Consider the following 18,805-nt stretch of genomic DNA (forward strand, 5'->3'; position numbering starts at 1 on the left):
CATTGCAAATCCTCTTCTGAGAGGGCTTCTGTTGTCTTGCTTTGGGTTCCCCGAGAAGCAGACCCCGAGATGAAGATTTGAAAGCGAGTCGTTTGTTGGTTACGGGAGCTTTGGAAACTCCAGGAGGAGAGGAGGGAAGTGAGCACGGCAAGGGAAGGCTACCAACACGTAGTGTGCGATCGAGCAGGTGAACTGTGGGTGATAAACCTTAATCCCGCTGGAATATCAGTGTAGCTGAACGTACTTTCGAGAGATCCTTCCCGAAGAGCGAGAGAGCTGGGCTATGTATCCATCAGCGCCTGCCAGTCCTTGCACGGAGGTAGTTCCCCGCAGGCAAAGGGCCACTGGTGCTGGTGGTTAAATTGGGGTGTGGAGAAATAGGCGGGACGCCAGACCAGGTGGGAACCCAGGAAGAAAAAGGGTAGGTTTGGAATCAGACCCACACTCTAAAAAAAATACTTTTACTACTTACTTACTAAGACTACAAACTTGGTAGTAGCCTCAGTTTCCCCATCTGTGAAATGGGGATAATTAAATATGCCATCGATTCCGTTCAGTGGCACGGAGAGGGATTTTAAGCTAATGTGGAATCCACAGCATGACACCAAGCACATAGATAGCATTTCCGGGTCTTTAGCTTTTTCATTATAAGTATTTGTTGATCGACTATTGTTTACAGAGTGCTTTCAGATATAGATGTATCTGAGGTCTAGTCGAATCTGTGCCGAGGGAGAAAGCAAATGTCAGCTCAATCCTCTACATGTGCAAGGGCACCAATTTACAGAAGCCAGTCGGGGGAGGTCGGATCCTTACACGGAAAGTATGAAGCCAGAGAGCTCCAGCCAGTGCCTGCCTCTCTCCACATGCGTGTCCTCTCTTCGCACTAACATTCATACAAGGCACTGGGCTGGGTACCGGGGATGCAGCAGGGAAATGAAGCACCTGTGTGGTTCCTAAGGAACTTAAGAATCTCGGGAATGAAAAGCAAATTACAGTAATGATCATAATAGTAGCTAACACTTAGGAAGCACGAGGTGCCAGGCACTGTTCTAAGCACTTTACAATAGGAACTTCTTAATCCCTTAAAACTATTCCATGAGGCAAAGTGCTTTTGTTGTCCCCATTTTGCAAACAAGGAAAACTGAGGCACGGAGAGGGTAGGTAACGTACCCACGCTTATGGAGGCAGAAAATGGGGAAGCTGGTTCACACCCTGCAGGTGCGGCCCCACGGCCACGCATAACTCATTCTCGGTGACGCTGTGGCTGCATCACGAACTGTCTAATTATCCTATTACTTTTATCGGTTCCTACCCTGCAGTTTCAGAATTCCTCAGCATTAGCCTGCATACTTTCTCCTACAGAGTATACATTCCTGGGCTCCGTCACCACATATTCTGCATCCGTAAGTTGGTGGGACTTGAGAATGCGTATTTCTAACCACCTCCTAGATGGCCCTGATGCTGGACGTCCTTGAACCCCAGTTTCCAACAGGGGTGATTATTCCTCCCAGGGGACTAGAGATGGTCACAGTTCAGAGGGTGGTGCTACTGGCATCTAGTGGGTAGAGGCCGGCGACGCTACCAGACACCCCACAGGCACAGGAACGGCCCTCGCCAACGAAAACCTATCCAGCCCCAGGATGTCGATTGGGTCAAGGCTGAGAACGCCAGGGTAGGGCCTGGCCTCACCTCCTTGAACTTACAGAGGAGTCACTCCAAGGGCTTGTTGAAAACACATTGGATCACGTGGGTCTGGAGCGGCCCCCGTGAGTCTGCACTGCTAACAGCCTCCAACAGGCAGTGCAGGTGTTTATGTTCCAGGGAACATACTCTGAGGAGCAAAAGCCTGAATATGTCTTGAATAGGCACAGGGCTGGAATCAAGGCTTAGGACACAATGAACCCCTAGGAAATCAACCCAAACGTCCTCCTAATTTAGTTTGGAATAAAAGGAACTCTGAGTTTAAATAATCTGAAAACTCCCTCTCCACCCCCGCCCCCGATAGCCAGGCTTTGGCCTTGAAAACCTATGCGGAGGCAGAGGCAGACTCAGAGGCTCAGAGGAGGGGGGATCTCCATTCCTCTCTCTGAGGCAGTTAGGGGCTGATTGAAAACGAGGAAGGACAGAGCGTGGTCAGAACTGCCTTGCTTCAGTCCCCACGCATCAAATCGAGTCTATTGTTGCCCGAGATTGTGGCTTCTTTCCAAGAGCTGCATATTGCCGGTGGGGCCTGCCTCTGCCTGACTTCCAGGTCTGCAAATGGGAAATGAGAAAGTGGCTGTTTTTAAAATGGTTGCTCTCTTGGGAAAGGGGTATGGGAGAAAATGGACTCTCTGCGTCCAGCCCTCCAGAGATGGCACCCCGGCCCCTGTGATAAATGGCAGCATTAACAAGGTTTGGTTGAGAGGGTACCTACAGATTTATGACTTCCTGTCTCCGCCAGCAGATGTCATTATGGCTGACAGAACAGAAGGCCTTTCAAGAGCTGGCTGGGGCGGAGCTAAGAGGAGGGGGAAAAAGAATAAAATAAAATAAAAGGCAGAAGCCAAAACTAGTGTTTGTTCAGTGGTGCTATTGTTGATACTGTCATTTTAGGGACACAGGGAAGTTTTACACTGTACCACACGCCTTGTAATATCTCTGAGGTCCAGCTTTTGAAGATTTAGGCAGAAACTCTCAAAGGAAGCACAAAGTTTAGCTTCACTCAAAAAAGAAAACCTTGTAGGGTTTCGTTCCTGGCCCGTTTGTACCCCTGGATAAAGCAAATGCTGCACTGAATACACATACATTTGACTCTGGACCATCATTCTGGTGGGTGTTAGAATATATTTGTTTTACAAATTCAGCAGCCTGCTCTGAAATTCGTTAGATATACATGTAATTCGACCCATCTTAAAATTGTGTGCTGGGATGTCACTGGTATTTTGTGGGCCAGAGTTTTTGGCTGTGCTGAAAAATGGTAGAAATTGGGCATTTATCATCAGACCCCAAACCCATATTAATAAGAACAACTCTGAACACATGCTTAATGGTAATTACAGGTCACACTTCACATTTTCTCTTGCTAATCTTCATCTGTAGCTTTGCCTTCTGTAGGTAAAGGAAGCATTTTTTGTTTTTTTTTCTAGTTGATTCTCTTATTTACTGGACCATTGAATGTATTCCTTGGGCTCATGTAGTCAGTGTCCCAAAGTGTGGCCCAGAAGAAACAGTTCTGGTGACAGATTCAGGGCTGTCTTTAGTCCTATCCACAGAAAATCATCCCCCATTGTGACTTGGTAGAGATGTAAAATCATGGAGGACTTCATGGAGGACAGCCACGGGGGTCTCCTTTGGCCCTAGCCTCTTAAAAAGCCAAAAGCACATTTCAAGCAAAAATATTTGGTTGAGGGTCACCTTCTATAATGAATTAATAACTATCATCTCAGTGTATATATAACAGGGAATATCCGATTTTTGATATAACACTATAGGTATGAAAATAGCCACTGCTATAGTTCTTTTTGCAAACTACTTTGGAGTGGTGCTTGGTAATGTGCTTATCTAATCCAGAGTCTGGAGATTCATGCTCTACATTCTTTTTCTGGCTCTTCCACTCACTACTTGTGTTATTCTGGGTAAGTTACTGAAGCTGCTACCTCACCTGTAAAAAAAGGTGGACAATAAGAGCACCATCTCTTAGCAAATTTTTAAATGAGGATTGAATGCAGTGTTTGTGAAGTAATTAGCCAAGTGCCTGGGCCAGGGGAGGAGCTCAATAAATTAGCTATTGTTATAATGATTAATGTTAAAATATCTCCACTCTTTACTATTTCACAGGTAGACACATGGAGACATAGACTGATTCATCGGCCACCCAGAAAAGAAATCCAATAATTATAATAACATTAATTGCGGCTGTCATGTATTGAGTGTATACTAAGCGCCACCGTGCTAAATGCTTTACATGCAAAATTTACCGAATTTAATCCTCACAAAAACTTTCTGAGGCCAAGTATCATCTCTCCTATTCTATGTATAATGAAATTCCGATTGGATCGCTTAACCCAATGGTTCTCAAACTGTGGTAGGCATCAGAATTATGCCCGCAGGGCTTGTTAAAACAGAGGTTGCTGGGTCTCCTCTCCAGAGTCTCTGATTCAGTGGTCTGGGCTGGTATGGGGTGGGGACCCATGATTTTCATTTTAACACGTTCCCTGGGTGATGTATTGGGGACCATATTTGAGAACCATTGGATTCCTTAACTTATGTGGGGTTTCACAACGAGTAGGTAGCCCAGTGAATTTTCAAATTTAAGAATCTGAATAAATGGAAAAATGCCCTCTTAACAAATACCCATGGACTCCAGATTTCCTGTTCTCAGACTTTGGAATTAACAACTAATGTTTGAATTCACGATGCGTGATGGTCCGGATAGCTACTTGGTTGAACTAAATATCCTGGCCCATGGTGTTTTGCAGCACAAAGCAGTTCACAATACCCTGGAAGGGGAGGATTTCAGGAACATTTTTAGGAGGAGCACCCAGTGCTTATATCATTGCCACTTAACCACCCAGACCCTCAGCAGCTCTGCTGGGGTGCGGAAGAAGGCGAGGGCTGTGACCCACTCCAGCTGGAGAATTCATTACGCATTCCAAGATGGAGCCCAGCTGAGTAAGCCACACCTGGAGGCCATCTGTGCCTGAGAGGCACGTGTCTCCTCAGTCTCCGACCTGAAAGGACTCTCAAAAGACAGCCCATCTGTCCTTTTGAGACATTCGAGGGTCCTGGATAGGTCTCCATTGCATGTCTAAGATCCAGCCTTTTCCACTGTCCAGGTGAGCCTCTAAACAACCAATCTGCCCAGGGGACCACTGGTACAGGCTCCCATCTAGAGTAAGAAGAGGGTGTGCTCTCACATTGTAGGGTTTGGGAACGGAGAAGAGAGCCCCCCAGAATCGCCTGGTGAGAGATGGGAATGGAGACAGAGGATGCAGGCATAGAACCAAGATAAAGCCCAAAGTCCCTTAGTGGGTAAAGTAACCCAGCAAAGGGTCATGGGTACCTTCCTCATTTAGTTGCAAATGAAAAGAACTGAAGTTCAAACACACAGGCAAGAGTCACATCAAGGAATGTAAACGCTCCGGGACTTGAAGAAAACAGGTGAACAGAGGAAAATAAGTGGTACCTCTGACGGAGGCGGAAGCTGGTTGGTGGAAGTTTGCGAATTCCTATTGCCATGAGGCAGGACGGAGGATCAGAGAAAATGCTGGATTTCTATCAGGAGCCTGGCATTTAGTGCTCTCTGTAGAGAATGGAGAACACCAATCTTTAAGGACCCTTCCTTTTCTGACACAGGAAGATACTATTTCCTCATTACGTTCACTCATTCATTCATCCATCCATTCAGGAAATACTTGCTGAGCACATATTACAGTGCAGGGACCCAAGTTGCCTTAGAGATATTGGGGGAGGGATGCACAGATCCAAATCCCTGCTCTCATGAGCCCTACTCTCTAATGAGAAGAGCAAGATAAGATAAAGAAAGATACAGTATCTAATATATTAATTAGGAGGTGAGAGTGGTATGGAGAAACATGAAGAGAAGTGGATGTGTGGTGTCTCCATCCCCCACAGTAACATCACCATTGATAAGTACACTGTGTTTGCAAAGGATAGAAAATTAAGTCCAAATGGCTAAAGACCAAAGGAAAAATTTCAGAAGTGCAGGGGTTGATGGTTGTAATGGGCCTGCTGTTCCTCCTCCAGCATTCAGCCCACTCGTCCTTTCCACAACCTGTACTTAACTCTTCCCTATTTAATTTGTGTACTTCTGGAAGGCAAATCCGGCATCCCAAAAAGCCAGGGCATATGCCAATCAGCACATTCCTTTCTCCCCCGATCACAGTGATTGGTTCTTGGGTGGGCAAACGGTCCAATGACGCTGAATCTCTGAAATTTGGTTTGGGATCCTTCATGTCAGGGACCAGGAGGGGACAAATGTTAATGGCAGCCACTGTGCAATCATGAGGAAGCCCGCCTTAGGATATAGTAGAGAGATGGAAAGAAAAAAAGCAAAAACACTTAGGTTCTGGATGATACAGTCCATCCACCAAATAATACACTCTTGAATGAATTATTCCTGTTTCTAGACTTACAGTTAAAAGAGGCATAAAAAAACCCATCCCCGGGGCGCCTGGGTGGCTTGGTCGGTTAAGCGTCCGACTTTCGCTTAGGTCATGATCTCACGGTTCGTGGGTTCGAGCCCCGCGTCGGGCTCTGTGCTGACTGCCAGCTCAGAGCCTGGAGCCTGTTTCAGTCTGTGACTCCCTCTCTCTCTGACCCTCCCCTGCTCACGCTGTCTCTCTCTCTCTCCTAGAAATAAATAAAACATTAAAAACAAACAAACAAAAAACCATCCCCTAAATGGCTTAGAACCATTTAACTTGGGTTTTCTGTTCTAAATAGAAAGAGTCCTGGAATTAAACATCTAGTTCAGAAACAGCTACATCCAAGTGCTCATCAATGACTCCAAAGATCTCCCTCATTTTCCTTCTATGTGGGGCTTCCCTCCCAGCCTGGCTCTTCCCATGCTGACCACCAGCGACCTCAGGCCCATGTTGTTTTGCCTGGGAACACCTGGAAAGCTTCGTACTCATTCTGACTGAATAGCTTAGGACATGTGTCCATCTCCAGGCGACCACTGGGCCAGGGGGATGGAATACTGCTGTCCCTCCCTCGGGGCCAGGGATGCCACCTGCCTCACGAAAATCACGTTGTTTGAGAGAGTGGTTCTTCTGAGAAAAATTAAGAAGTTGTTACTAGAAAGGTAACATGGATGCTGGACAATCAGAAACTATAAAAATTCACTATAATATCTAACTTTGTATTTTTAAGAAGAATTTAATGTTTATTTTTGAGAGAGAGAGAGCAAGCGAGCAGGGGAGGGGCAGAGAGAGAGAGGGAGACACAGAATCTGAAGCAGCTCCAGGCTCCACACTGTCAGTACACAAAGCTGGATGCTGAGTTCAAACCCATGAACCTTGAGATCATGACCTGAGCCAAAGTCGGTGTTTAACTGACTTAGCCACCCAGGGGCCCTTCTAACTTTGCATTTTTGTGCCTGCCTTTCCCCATTGGTAAAATGAAGAGGTTGAGAGAAAGTGATAGTCCACAAAAGTTATCACTACCCAGGACCCCCTTCCTTGCTCTCCTCTGCTGCTCGTGGTGGAGAGCAAATTAAATGAAATTTAAAAGATTGTCTGTAATTCCTCCATCATTACTGATACATCCATCCACTATTTGACACACTTTTATTGAGTGTCCACCACCTTCCCCTTTTGTTCTGGCATTGAGATTATATGAATGAAAAACACTGGAAGATCCATTCTCTTCAGTGAAATCTGATGGGGGAACAGGTCTGCTGGTGGTTTTCTTTCTGGGTTAAAAAGCCAGAACCTCAATAGAAGAATGTTTTGCGTTCATGCCCCTCCTATGCTGCTTGGAGTGGGGCATGTGATGCCTGGAGCTGAAGCAAAAACATTTGCAGCCATGGGGTGCCACGCATCAAGGGTTGGCAAGCTGCGCAGGAGGGACAGTCATGGCGTGTGGCCATGATGGTTTGCACAATCCTGGACTCATATGTGTCTGGGCTTCTTATTAGGTCAGATCGTTCAAATCTTCATTGTTTAAACCACAGTTAAAAGTATTCTGTTACTTGCAGTTAAATGCATTCCTAACTGACACAGTGAGATCCAATAGGGGCCCAAACAGCTTGTAGTATGAAAATGTCCAGTGAAATAATAATTACAGTGTCGCAAGTGTCATAAAGAAAGAGCCCAGGATCATTCAAAGAAACTGCACTTAACAAGTAATAACATTTTTCTACCATGGTAGAGAAGTAGGTCAGAGGTTGACAAATTGTTCTTAAAGGACCACACGGTAAATATTTCAGCTCTGCAGGCCGTTGGCCTACAGCTAATGCAGGTCTGCTGTTGTTAGGCAACAGCAGCAATAGACAGTATGGAAATGAGTGGGCGTGGCTGTGTGCCAACAAAACTTTATTTACAAAAACAGGTGGCTGGCAAGATTGGCCTAAGGGCCATACTTCCCTTGTTGACTCCTGAATTAGATATACATACCGAGTCTTCCATAAAAATGGGCACTCAAATGTAGCTTGCAATGCGTTTATTACACTGTGGAAAATCTCTCAGAATTCTGCTTTACAGGTTTCCCAATGCCAGGTCTTTAAGCTCACACATTCTGTGACTCAGCGATTCCTCCATCCTGTCTTCCTTTCCTCCCACAAAAGCGAATTGAGGGGTGGGTCTCTGGACAGCTGCAGGGGCTGCTAATCTATAAGGAGCTTAACAGGGGAAGTTGGGAAAATAAACATTTGCCTTTCTCTGATGGAAAAATAGACCACTGTACAGTGAAACGGGCAAACATACAAAAATATAACATTTGTTAGCCCTGTAATATTTTTGGTGACGATTTTTGTAACTAACATACACTGCGTTTGTAGTTAGCTCAAAGATGGCAGTTGCGGTTAGCAGAAATTCCAGAACCACGTAATGTGTGGTGTGCTGTGATTTACAAGGGATGTGATTTATGCTGCGAATATTAAACCTTTTAATATACCTCCCAAGACGTTGCTTGGTTCACGAAAGTCGCAAAAGAATGTCAAAGAGAAACTAAAACTGTAGAAAAGTTGGATATATTTTGTCTGACTTTTTAACAAAATAATTGATTCTGTTTCTACCAATGCAAGTAAATTGTAAGTAGTTCTGATTCTGGACAAAAGAAAAGTCTTAAAAGAAAATCAGAATCAGATCCTCTCCACCCTCAGTAACAATATCTTGGACATATTTTTAAAGGGCGCTGGGTTGAAAAGTCACTGGATTTTTGATCCACGTGGCTCTCGTTATGTTAAGGTCCATGAACTCAACTGCCTGTTGTATTCAGGAAGGCACCAACATGAAATGTGTTGGGTCTAGGCAATGAGGGATGGTGGGGACTGAGGCCTACTGGAGAGATTATGCCCTGTCTAGAGGAGGCAGCCTCTCTACAAAACCCAGATAGGATTTCAGTGTATTGTTTTCCCTCTGAGGAAAGATCTCTAGATCTTTATAAAATAATTAACACTTTTATGTAACAAGTTTTCTGTTTTATAAATTCTGTGCAAACCAAGAAAAACATGTTTGTGGCTCAACCATGTCTTAGACTGTAAGTCTCTCTCTCTTCACAAACACATGCATGTGCACACACACATGCACACACATCCACACTCCCTCTTCCGGACAAAGCCATGCATTCCTTCAACACTGTATAGTCAGAAGATGCCAGACAATGTTCGACTCAATCTGTACATCTTAACTGATCTGATTTCTCAACTCTGCCTTTCCCAGACAAGATGAACTGTTGTAGAACAAGGCATCCCTTCCCGTATCTCACGCTCTGGATCTATCAGTGTCGCTATTTATGGAGAGGAGAGAAGAGAGTGATAATTTATACATACATTTGTTTTGTAAAAATTACACTCCAATCCTCTGATTGGCTTGCGTCCCCTGAATATCACTTCTCTATGATAGATAGCACGGCTGTAAGGGGAAATGCTAAATTGGTTAAGAATTTCAAATTTTTATATTGCCACTAGAGCAAACCGTGTCATCTACTGAGCATGCAGTTTTTTTTCCCCTTCTCAAAATGTCACAAAAAGCAAAGCGATCACAACAATTTACACATGCCAAACACACATCTGTCCAATCAACAACACAGGAAGGACGGCAAAAGAAATACCCCTCCTGTAAAGAGACACAGGATTTAATCTGATTTTAATACTGAAATATCATAGTTTGAAACCTTTTGTTTGGGCAGGAGGCAAAGCTGATATAAAGGAGAGCAGTGACAATAATCCTACCACAGGCATTTCAAAAGTTGGGAACTCTAAAGCACTTTGGGAAGAAAAAAATACTACATTTACTCATGTTAAAGAAATGTGTAAAAAAAATGCATTTAGTGTTAAAAAAATGCTTCCGAGATGATGATGAATAAAGTAAGATTTCCAAATTAGGTGCAATCCTACACTGAGCCGCTATATGCTTCAGGAAGATACTGTGGGCCACTAAATCGTTAAATAAAGTAACTGGTTTGGTGTAGTGGACCATTACTTTTGCTATCTAACGTCTATTTGTCTTTCTTGTTCAGCTAACACCACTTTGAGTTCAATTCTCTCTCGTGGTCAGCCATATTTTTGTAGTATTGACCCTTGCCCCAGCTTATGGGATGGACTCTGACTGGCTGAAGCCGATAATCCTATCCTATTTCCTATCTTCTTCTATGCCATCTCATCCTACTGGCTACCATGATTTGGTCCATGATATCAGAAACCCAGTCAGAATGAATGAAACCTGTGGAGAAGTTTTCTAGGGCTTCTGGGAAAAACTAAGGGTCTCTCTCTCCCCGTTGAGAGCCACTCATCTGTGGTCTGCATAGTGTGAAGATATAAAGATGTGAACAGCCTCTTTACTACTAACATGGAAAACCATGGAGCTGCCAATGGGAACCTGTCTGGGGCCTGAAGAAGTAGTTGATGCCGTGGAAGGCAGAAATGAAATATGGAGAGGAACAAAGCTGGTCCTTGGTGACACTAGATCAAACTGTACCTGAAGCTAGTTTTGTCCCTGGCCTTTTCAGTGATGCAAGTTTATACCTCGTATTATTATTCAAGCCATTTTGAGCTGGATTTCCTGTCATTTTCACTGTAAGGGTTTCTAACTCAAATTTTGGTTTTGTCAAACTGATGAGGAAATGGTAATTCCCTTTCAATGAGTTATGCTGGGAAAATGGGGTCATCCTGTTGGTTTCTGCTTCACTATTTTGTTTAGTGTGTTGTTTTCAAACGGATACCTTACCTTCTTAAAGTATTTTCCTACTAATATCCCGGGCCACACTTTATAACACACATCAAGTACCACCTTCCCTATGTATTAATTACTGAGCAAGAATTATAAACACTGGAGTTTTAGCTCTGTTGAGGCTGCCCCAAGTAGTGGCTAAAAGCACATGTGTTACATTACAGAGACATGATTTTGAGCCCTGGCTTTATAATTTGCTAGCTATGTGACATAGGATAATTTACCTAACCTCTCTAAGACATTTCTCCCAATCTATGGAAATATCATTAATAATACCATCTTGGGGCGCCTGGGTGGCTTAGTGGGTTAAGCGTCCGACTTTCGCTTAGGTCATGATCTCGCGGTTCGTGGCTTCGAGCCCCGCGTCGGGCTCTGTGCTGACTGCCAGCTCAGAGCCTGGAGCCTATTTCAGAGTCTGTATCTCCCTCTCTCTCTGACCCTCCCCTGCTCATGCTGTCTCTCTTTCTCCCCTAGAAATAAATAAAAATATTAAAAAAATAATAATACCATCTTGTCTTAGACAACTTTGTGAAGATAAAATGAGATAATTCATGTATAACATTTATCATGGTGCTTGGCACAGAATAAATGCTCACTAAATGTTGCTGCTGTTATTAGTGCTATTGTACTTATCAAGGAATCTACCATATTGAAAGAGCCCAATAAATCTAATCTTCTGTTATTATCCCAGTAAATACCGGCTATATGAGTTATTCAAAAATTGATGAATGGTTGGTTAAATGAATACATGAGTCAATTAAAACACGAATGAATGAATGAGTGAATGAATGAATGGGAGCTAGAAACTGTGAGGTAAGGGTACAGAGTCACAGGGCTGGGCCAGGGGGTAAGAAGGAGGAGGACAGAACAGAAAGCCACTCTGTGCTTTATGAGAATGCCCTTCCCAGGATCTGTGTCCCCATCAGGTAGAATGTTCTGCAGGGCTGCTCCTTTCATACTCTCATTACTGCAGGTCATCTGTCAGGAGCTTTTTGATGGGCAGCTTTATAGATAGCCATAAAACAGCCCTTATGGCCAAAGTCATCATACTTTGTTGAGCTCTGTGCTTAGGGTGCCCACATAATTTTCTCTTCTGTCTGCGTCCTCGTCACTCAGTGCATACATGGAGTTTACTATGGATGGCTTAATTCCTTCTAGGGGCTCCCCATAGCCTCTGAGATAAAATTCAAAGGACCTCAAGACCCAAAAGGCCAGTAAGAATAAGTAGGATAATGTGGATGCTTAATGGGTACTTCCTTTAGTACAGGTCTAAGACTGGCCAGGTCAAGACAACTGGCCACTTTGAATGGACCACCTGATCCAACCTTCACACGTATATATGGCAGCTATACTCATTAGCTCAACATTGCTGATAAAGAAACAGAGTCACATCAAGGTTACTTATTCAACTTCATAGGACTATGGTGTCGCCCCGACAGAATTCTACCCCAGCCAGCCAACAGCTGGAATGTCTGCCCAGGAGGCTTTAGTCTTCATTACCCTCTACCTTCTATTGTCTCCTACACCACTTGAAGCTAAAAATGCAACTGTCCCTCTGCTTCCCTTTAAAGTCCTCCAAAACGAACCCTATGGAAGTGATTTCTTAAAATAAAATTCTTCAAATGGCATCATTGGAGATGCTTTGGGATGACTTAAAGAGCTCGTATTTATAGATTTTTTCAAAGAAGAGGTTTTTAAAATTTCTCTTCTTAGTCCATTGATCCACAGCGGCCAATAGATGGGTACTTGGACTACAGACTACCGGAAATTCAAGGGACCACCTGGCATTCTTGGTGCTGGGCATCTGAACTACCCATCTGGTTCTCACAGCCAAGCTTGGCCAGGCTGGCTTCAGCTGGAGTTTTGTGTTAGATATCCTTTCATCTCCATTTGGCCAAGAAGCTACATAATTTGAAGAATCTCAGCCCCTAGCTCCACAGAGCAGTTTTAGGAGAAGGATCTGGAGCTGAGAAACAATAGCTTAATGACTAGCACACGGGCAGCTCACCGAAGTTCTCTTAACTCTGGGAATGGGCTGCAGTCCACAGGGATGGGTCCTTAGCAGTCACTTTTGTGCTATGTGTAGTTGTTCTCTATTGGACAGAGCAAGGACACATGACTCAAGTTGGCCACGTTCTGTCTTCCAGGAATGGTCATAGAACCCGAATCATGTAACATCTGGGGAGACCACATTCCACCAAACAGATATAGCACAGAGGAAACTTGTCTTTCATGATTTTAGTCTAGAGCAAAGAAAGTGAAGTAGAAATGAAAGGAAAGGGGCGTGAGCAAGAGAGAAGATATACCTAGGTGGCTTTCTGTTTCCTAAATCTGATCTCTTGTGAGGGTTGGCTATATCCTAGTGTTTCGTGCCCTCTGAGATACCCCTATCCTTGTAAAAAATAAATGGGTATTTTGCATCAGTTAAATAAATTGGTTTCTGTTCTAACCCCCTAAAAACACAGATTAATAAGACAACCAAATCTTTACTGCTTAGAGCAGATTCAAATCCTTTTTGAAATAATGTGTCTTATAAATAACATATAATTCTATGGCCAGAAAGATGGTTGGCCAACTTCTTTGACAAAAGGCAAGAAACAAGAAGAGCTCTTTACTCGATGTTTTTAGTGACAAGTGACAATAAACATTTCTAAATTGTCTCTCAATTTCTAATTTCTTTAAAAAATTATTGTGACTTATAATTCTTAATTTTAGGAAAAATAATGGTGGTGGTCAAGAAAGTTAGAGGAGGAAGAAGGATAGAAATCACCAGAAAGGGGCACCTGACTGGCTCAGTCAGTTGAGTGTCTGACTCTTGATTTTGGCTCAGGTCATGATCCCAGGGTTGTGGGATCAAGCCCTGCATTGGCTCTGCACTGAGCATAGAGCCTGCTTAAGATTCTCTCTCTCTACCTCTGCTCCTGGGCCCTGCTTGAACTCTTGTGTGCTCTCTCTCTCAAATAATAATAATAATAATAATAATAATAATAATAATAAAGAAATCACCAGAAAAACTAACTGTAATTCAAGAAGACAAATGACCATTTTGATGGGAGTAAGACACCTCACCCCCACCCCACTCCCGCGCCCAGCAAATGCCTCAACTTGTACCAGATGTAATAATGCTGCCTCTGATGGCGACCTCACCCAACAGCTGAAGAGGGAGGAAAGTAGAGAATGGCAGAAGGTGAGAGAGCTCTCTGGTTGCTAGAGTGGAAGAAACCAAGCTCAAATGAGTTTAACAAAAGGGGAAAGAAGAGGTTTTGGCTTTGCTTTTGCATCTGGGAAGATCATGGCTGGAGCCAGCTTTGGGCATGGCTGGAGCCAGGGACATGAATGATTTCACCAGGAATTGCTCTTTGGACCACTCGGTCTCACAGTTGCTTCATTCCCAAGCCAATTATTTTTTATTTTTATTTTTTTTTACATATAAGGTTGCCAGGTTCAGCAAATAAAAATATAGGACACTCATATAAATTTGAACTTCAGAGAAACAACAAAGAATACTTTTTTTTTTAGTTTATATTCCATGCAATATCTGGGATACACGTATACTTTAAAATTATTAGTTCATTTGTAATGCGGTTTCCTGCATTTTATCTGGCTATACCATTCACACGAGATGGGGAAGTCCCAGCACTTTGGGACTGATAATCTATTAATGGAGCAGCCTCAGTGTAAAGGGGGCTTATATACGCCCCAGGATTGTGTCCCATGGAACAATCTGGGTCATGAACGCATCCATGAACCAACTACCGTGGCTTAAGTCATGGGATAATCTGATGGGCCAGCCATAGCCTGTGGCATGACAATGAAGATGTGGCAAAATGATATTTGTCCATGAAAAAAATATGTAGACTTATAAATAGCATATAAATGGAACATGGAAATAATCTCAGTTCAAGCTGCTCACTTAGTAGATGAAAAAGTGGGGACCAAAGGGCTCTTTTAATTTCTCCAGAGAGCACAGTCATGGGTGAATTTGGACTGGGATACCTGCGTCTCACCTCCTCACCTCCCAGGCTCTTTCCATGTATCCCCGGGGCCAACATCATTCTGATAGCCACCGGATAAATCAATTAGCACTCCTGAGGGCTTCCCCCTCTCTTCTCTGTATACAAAATGAACAGGTAAAAAGGAAATGCTTGTCAAAACAAATCTCTATTTGGTTTTCTCCATCTATGGGACAATTTCTGTAATGTGTCAATCACTTTGTTGCAAAATAGCCCCTCCAACACACAATCCACATTTCCCGATGACACCAGCCTGTCAGTCTCTCACTAAATCAAAGCCAAATTTCATACCAAGCCAAGACCGGTTTGTCAATCATTTTTCCTGCCACACATCCACCAGAATCACCTGACAGCTCCAACTTTCTACTCTCAAATGGAGGGGGTCTACTTAAGCTTGTTTGTCTTCCCTAATTGAGTTCCTTTCAGGATTCGTAGCTTAGCAACTACTAACTTATTTTGCTGAGACGGCTGGCCTAAATTTCATAGCTTTCTTGACCACTGCTACTTGTTAGAAAATTATTTCCCCTCAAGTGGCTAAACAGCAGATGTAAGATTTATTTAATACCTAATTGTTCTATTGTTTCTAATTATAAGCACTCTCCTCCTGTTTAAAAGTAAACACAGGATATGTTGTCAAATAGACATAATTTTAAATAATTATAAAATGCCTTGGAATTTTGTTCTGAAATCTCAAATTCCCCATTATCGGTAGCACTAAAGGGCCAATAAGATAAACACCCAGCGTTTATTAGGTTGTAAATTACTTCACAGACACACTCTATGAGTGAGTCACTATGAGGTTCTGCAGAGAATATAACAAATGTCCTTGTCTTGAAGAACTTAGCTGAGGGAGGGGTGCCTGGGTGGCTCAGTCCGTTAAGCGTCCAACTTTGGCTCAGGTCATGATCTCACAGTTCCTGAGTTCAAGTCCCATGTCGGGCTCAGTGCTGACAGCCCAGAGCCTAGAGCCTGCTTCAGATTCTATCTCCCTCTCTCTCCTCCCCTCCCGCACTTGCACTTGCTCTCCCTCTCTCTCCCTCCCTCTCTCTCCCTCTCTCTCCCTCCCTCTCTCAAAAATAAATGTTGAAGAAAAGAATTTAGTTGGGGGAGAGAATTGGCAACAAATTCGAGATCCATTTAATGAGATTAAACATGCACCTATGAGAGAACAGGAGGTAATAGTAATAGTAATAATAATAATACTTTTAAAAAGGTATCACAGTATAGTCATGGTTGGTTAGGAGACCTTGTCATTTCTTTGGTGGTCCAGCCTCTAACCTTCCTTTATATATTTGGAGGACTCCTCTAAGCAGAGTAGGGGAGAGGTCCTGCCCTCACTACTCACATGAAAGCTAAGGGGTTAGACCTTCACTCCAACAACCGTCTAGCAGCTGCGAGATCGAAGTTTGGCTTCGATCGAGATCGAAGTTTGGCTAATCACCCTGCATTTCTATCTTGAGCTGTGAGAGCATTTGCATGGCTCACAGGACCTGCTCTGGTGTCCATGAGCAGTGGCCTCAGCAGCAAAGCGCACTGGCAGGGTGATCTTGGGTAGATGATTCCCATGAGAAGAAGGATGTTAGGATTCTTTCTTCCCAGTTCTTCCTGATTTATGATGGTTCTAACCAGCTCCTCCACCCACTTTGCCATTTGGGGGCTCCCTGACAGACTCCAGAGGAATTTATTTTTACAATTTGAGACATTCAGAATTGATTTCTGTTGTGTGTAACCCGTAACCCTGAAGTTTTTAATTGGCTTAGGCATGAGCTAAAAATTGTTCTCTGCCCACTTGGGGACACGATAGTTTGGGAAGCCTCCACAGAGTATAAGGACAGTAAGTACTCTCTGCACAGGTAGAGAGCAAGCTATTCTGCACTGAACCCTGGTGCAGAGAAGCAGAAAAGTCACATATGCTGAAAAAAAACTTTAAATTGATTTTTAAAAAGGCTTTGCTTATCTTCATTTTATTTTATTTTTTAAAAATTTTTTTAATGTTTATTTATTTTTGAGAGAGAGATGGAGGAGACAGAGAGAGACAGAGTGTGAGAAGCACAGGGACACAGAGAGAAGGAGATACAGAATCTAAAGCGGGCTTCAGGCTCTGAGCTGTGAGCACAGAGCCTGAAATGGGACCCCAACTCATGGAGCACGAAATCATGACCTGAGCCGAAGTCAGACGCTTAACTGACTGAGCCACCCAGGCGCCCCATCTTCATTATTTTATGTTGACAGTGACTGGCTAACAACAGCATTTATTAAAAGTACCGAATGAAGGACTAAATAAATGACAATTAAAAAAGAATGTCCAGATGAATTTGGCTAAACTGGAAACTCCTAGTAGGTTGGTAAGAAACAAGGCTCTAACAAGAGCTTGGGGGCTACTGTCAAGAATCTAAAACTTCACAGCAACCCTTTCAAATTTTTATGTCAACTTTCAGATATTATAATACAGCACATACCCAGTTACGCATAAAGCGTTAAATCAGAGCGCTCCAGACTTCTGCAGAGACAAGGAACATATCCAGTACATCAGAGGGTGAGTCATCATTCTTGTGGTCTTGCCCAATGGAAGACAGTCTCAATCTGGAAATTTCTTTCTACTAAACGATGACTATAGAGCTCCCTTTGACTACCTTAGGAGAGGCAATTGAGCAGAGAGAAAACGTTCAGGGGGAGAGAGAGAGAAGGATGCTCGCTTTCTCACAGAAACAGAGAGAGAAGCCATTCATGTGTAATCAGGAACTGGTGGTAGACATTTTGCAGTACATGTGTCAGGATGACTATTTTTTTTTTTTTTTGGTTGCACAGCTGCTCTGGACTTTCATTTAAGGTGTGTCCTTTGAGCTGATATTAGTAATCGGTCCTCTGATATTTCAGTGCAGACTGCTCTGGCATGGCAGAAGGATGGCTAGATAGCAGAGAATTTGAGCCAAAGAATGGGGTAATTCCATTAGATGTATTTGGATAGTGATTTGACCCATTTCTTCACGGGGATGAATTGGAAGTTAACATCAGAACTGAACTGTGTTGTTTGTGGCATAGCCAGCTCTTATTACATCACTTACTCTGTATTAGGCTTTGTTCTAAGGACTTCACATGCATCGCCTCAATTAAATCCTTGTAACCACTTGCAAAGGTAGGTGTTGAAAGGGAAGTATTGATCAGAGGAGGGAATCTATTGTTTTAGAGAAGGTATTAGGTCTTATTAGCAAAAGTGGAATGTCTGAAGTCACCCAGACCTTGTGGAGAGAAAGACAAAACGAGGAGAAACTCTACAAGATTTACATTCCAGTGATTGCAAAATGGTTTGAGCCAAGGAAAAAGTATGACAGAATGGAGCTAGAGTTCAAGTAAGGTCGCACTCCCTTGCTCCACTTCCAATATCATTGCCACAGGGCTCCTTCCCTGAGTTAATGACACTGCAATAAGAAACACACATGCGCACGCGCACACACACGCACGCGCACACACACAAAGAAAACAGCAGTAAGAGACAGAGCCACCCATGATCTAGTTATTTCCTCATTGGGCAAAGGTCCACAGGTGTTTGGCAAAGTTTTGCACAAGTAAAAATGGGATGACATCATAAAGAAAATAATTAGGAAAACTTGGAGGTGGTGTGCTCACGAAATAATAGAGCTCTTGCTTTCCTCACTGACTCTAATACAAGCCAGTGCTGGTCATAAAACCAAGTGTTTGCCCTGATCTCTCTGTTAGACCCAGAAATGAGCAATGTTGAACATTCACTCCCTTGGTGATCTTGGCTAGAATACATGTGGAGCAATATATGTCGTTGATTGTTTCAATTTCTCTTCCTAAAGAGCACCATTGGGATGTAGGCAGAACTTATAAAAAGGTGGGTCAAGAGTAGATATTATTAATCTTATTTCACAGATG

This window comes from Hyaena hyaena, unplaced genomic scaffold (assembly GCF_003009895.1).
Source record: "Hyaena hyaena isolate Hyena2069 unplaced genomic scaffold, ASM300989v1 scaffold_42, whole genome shotgun sequence".
Lineage (NCBI taxonomy): Eukaryota > Metazoa > Chordata > Mammalia > Carnivora > Hyaenidae > Hyaena > Hyaena hyaena.